This window comes from Plecotus auritus, assembly GCF_963455305.1.
Source record: "Plecotus auritus genome assembly, chromosome: 4".
Lineage (NCBI taxonomy): Eukaryota > Metazoa > Chordata > Mammalia > Chiroptera > Vespertilionidae > Plecotus > Plecotus auritus.
Genome location: NC_137775.1, coordinates 117,708,840 through 117,712,997, shown reverse-complemented (window position 1 = coordinate 117,712,997; position 4,158 = coordinate 117,708,840). Strand labels below are relative to the sequence as shown.

Below are 4,158 nucleotides of genomic sequence, written 5' to 3'. Positions count from 1 at the left end.
AATGAGTGAAATGAGACAATTGTTCCTCCACCTTACTGTATTATCCCTTCAGAATCTCAATGATTACCACCCACGTAAAAATAGATGAAGAGGTTTTACGGTTGTTTCAGAAAGAAATTGGAGGACACGTTGAAGTTCATTAACTTATTTAACGACTGACAATTATCTGGAATTTATTTACTAGTAAGTCTGAAAAATATTATTGCTAGGTCTCTGACTCTATATGCACAAGTAGTTTTGCAGGGAGATAAAATGTGAGGACTGGGGAGGCAGGTCACATGAAGAACTCAAAGGCAGAAAAAAAATCACTATTTGAAATACAACATCGTAATGAGAAATACATTTTAGAAATCTGAGTAATGCTTTATGTAATATAACAATAAACAATGTACATTTCTAAATATGAGTGATTTGTTTTGTCTATAAACCAAAGAGTCTGGGGACAGAAACCTGCTGCCAGGAGTTTTATCCTCATGGGTCATTTGCCTTATTTTATCCTTCCGCCAGCCCTAAGTGAAAAGTATGAGTCTTGGCAGCTTCGAATGCTCTGTCTAGTGTTCCTGAGGTTCCATGTGGCAGGGAGTCTTGACTGGAAACTGAGTTTAATGATCATCCTGGTTGACAGCTATTGTGGATGTATCTTTGCTACTGTTGCAAGATCTATGTGCAATTCTAACCAGAAGAATGTCAGTCACAAATCTAAACAGAGCGTTAGGCTGTTTTCAATTCCAAAGGCCTTTTAAGAATGTGATATTTTAAGCCGACTGGCTAACAAAGATGGGATATGTCCTCATACATAATGAACTACTCAATAAAAAACACAGGCCCAATACAGAGAGCCACATTCTTCCTCTGAGCTGCCTTGCTGCAAGAATTTTTTTTACTGAAAGTTAAGAACCATGTATTTGCTCATAATCTAAGTCAAGAAGCCAGCATTGTTTTGAAGTTCAAACAAAATAAACACATGCTATCTCAGACAAGAAAATATCTATCATGAACTTCTTATACAAACTAAGACTTATACAAGGTGGAGAAAGAGTGGGTTTATAGCTGTGAGTATATGAAACACAGAGGTTATTCTTGTATTATTTATTAATTATTGCATTATTCTCCACATGAACAACTGCAAACCTACTTTTGCCAGATCTTCTATAAGGGCATAAACTAAAAGGGAAACCAAAGAAAGCTGAAAAGGGAGTGAGAGATTTATATAGCATAATGGCATAGTGAGATTATGAGAACCATAGAAGTTATGCTCAGATGCCGATTTCCACTAAAATAACTATTCATGTCCAGGTGCATCAGAGATCATACTGATGACCCATTTCAACATAAACTCAGAAATCTCATTAGAAGGAAATCATGAAAGCCTCTTTGTAAACCATAGCAGAAGAAATATTTTGTTCTGTGGATCTTCATTTCTATGGGGAAAAGCCTGTTTCATTTCAAATTAACCCAACTACATCAGTAAATCATACTTGTTTGTAGAATTTGGCCCTCAGCTAGAAAATCAGCTGATAAGAAAGAGAAATATTGCCCTTAGTTCATATTTTCTATTTATTTATTCCACCACAAAATTATATTTCAACTAGGAGCCTGGTGCACAGAGATTCATGCGCAGGGGGTGGGTCCCTCAGCCCAACCTGCACCCTCTCCAATCTGGGAGCCCTCAGGGGAGCCCTCTTCAATCCAGGAGTTTCTGTCTGTCTTTGCAATCATATGAACAAATTGTCAGAGACCCCAACCCAATTTGGTTTGTTGCTCACAGAATAATAGAGGCTTTTTTTTTTCTTTGCTCCATTGGTGGAGATTTCCTAGAAGTTTCAGGATACCTTCCTTTCAATTTTTCCTCGACACTCTGACTTTACTTATGTCTCTCACCTTTGCTTTCCCTCCATTCCCAACCCCCAACAGTAACTTGCTCCAGGCTCACTTTCCTCTAGTGTCTAAGAGATCCCACAACACGTCTGCCACCAGAACTATGAATCCCAGCATTCCTGGTGCTCCCCGCACTTTTGGTTTCCGCTTCCAGTCCAGGGACTGCACAAACCAAAAGGACTGTGAAGTCCAGCTGCCCCAGGCCTGGCTGACAGGACCTGACACTCCAGTGGTGTCCCCAGGACCCTGGCCACTCAGCGCCGGTGCTCGCACGATGGCCACAAGCTCGAAACAGGCAGGGTCCCAGGGAAGCCTGCCGCGTCACCCCGGCTACGCAGTGGGCAGGTGGGCATCCCACACTGGCCTTGGCCTCTTGGCGCCTGCGTGCATGCACGCTGCCCACCGGCCCGCCATCTTTGTCGGGTTAATTTGCATACTCACTCCTGATTGGCTGTGGGCATTGCAGAGGTACGGTCAATTTACATATTTGTCTATTATTAGTGTAGATAGTTATAGAGATAGTATCAAAATAGTACATTGACATTTTTATACAGAAGTGACTCTGGCCCTGTTGTGTTTCTGTCTCGAGTGTCTGTTCTGTGAAAAAGAAATCTTTCACCACCGTCTGCCTTCTTTCCCATGGAAGTGTGTGCCACCACCCCGTGGAAGATTACATGAATATGGACATGACCCCTGTGAGGCTCCAGAACTATATTTTTGGTTATGCACTGAAGGACAGCAAAGATAGGGTGGATAATGATGAAAATGAGCACCAGTTATCTTTACAATTGGTCAGTTTAGGGGCTGGTGCAAAGGATGAATTGTACATTGTTGAAGCAGAGGCAATGAATTATGAAGGCAGGTCAATTAAAATAACACTGGCAACTTTGAAAATGTATGTTCAGCTAACAGTTTCCTTTGGTGGCTTTGAAATAACACCACCTATTGCCTTACAATTGAAATGTGGTTTAGGGCATGAGCATCTTAGTGGACAACACTTAGCAGCTGTGGCAGAAGATGCAGAGTCAGAAGATGAAGAGGAGGAGGTTGAGAAACTCCTAAGTATATCTGGAAAGCATTCTGCCACTGGAAGTAGTAGTAAGATTCCACAGAAAAAAGTAAAACTTGCTGCTGCTGAAGAAGATGATGATGATTTTGAAGATGAGGAAGCTGAAGAAAAAGTGCCTGTAAAGAAATCTGTATGTAATATTCCAACCAAAAATGCACAAAACTCAAACCAGAATGAGAAGGACTCAAAATCATCAACACCAATTCTAAACAAAACAAAACAACAAAAAAAAACACCCCCCAAAAAAAACCTCATAAAACACCAAAAGGACCTAGTTTTGTAGAAGACATTAAAGCAAAAATGCAAGCAAGTATAGGAAAAGATGGCTCTCTTCCCAAAGTGGAAGCCAATTTCATCAATTATGTAAAAAATAGCTTCTGGCCCTAACCGGTTTGGCTCAGTGGATAGAGCGTCGGCCTGCGGACTGAAGGGTCCCAGGTTCGATTCTGGTCAAGGGCATGTACCTGAGTTGCGAGCACATCCCCAGTAGGGGGTGTGCAGGAGGCAGCTGATCGATGTCTCTCTCTCATCGATGTTTCTAACTCTCTATCCCTCTCTCTTCCTCTCTGTAAAAAAATCAATAAAATATATTTAAAAAAAAAAAATTTTAAAAAAATTTAAAAAAAAAAAATAGCTTCTGATGACTGACCAGTAGGCTATTCAAGATCTCTGACAGTTAGGAAGTTATTTTCTTTAAGAAAATAATTTAAACATTTCGTTAAAATTTGCCATCTTATTTTATTTCTGTAACAGTTGATATCTGGCAGGGTTTTTTTAATAATATAGAGTGAGAACTTTCCCTACCATGTCTGATAAATGTTGTCCAGGTTCCATTGCCAAGAATGTGTTGACCAAAATGCCTGTTTAGTTCTTAAAGATGGAAATCCACCCTTTGTTTGGTTTTAATTATGTATGGAACTAGAGGCCTAGTGCACAAATTCATGCACGGGCCGGCCAGGGTGAGGGGCCGCAGGTGGTTGGTGGGCCAACCCTGACCCTGATGGGGTGGGGAGGGGAGCGATTGGGGGCGGGGCTAGCTGGGGGAGTGGCTGCAGGCAGTTGGCTGGCTAGCCCTGCCCCCCTGGTCAAACTCCCGGATGAACTCCCGGTCGAGGGGACATTTTGCATATTAGCCTTTTATTCTATAGGATGTTATGATAGGACATAGTAGTAGTGGTGGTCAGACAAATAGAAATGGTGGGGAGACAAAA

The 4,158-nt window shown here is 41.4% G+C and overlaps 1 pseudogene across 1 annotated transcript; it reads left to right on the top strand.

The window, feature by feature from the left end:
* Positions 1 to 2,723: 2,723 nt before the first annotated feature.
* Positions 2,724 to 3,334, top strand: LOC308245951 (nucleophosmin-like; annotated as a pseudogene). Its single transcript has one exon. The product of its transcript is annotated as a nucleophosmin-like (transcript).
* Positions 3,335 to 4,158: the final 824 nt, after the last annotated feature.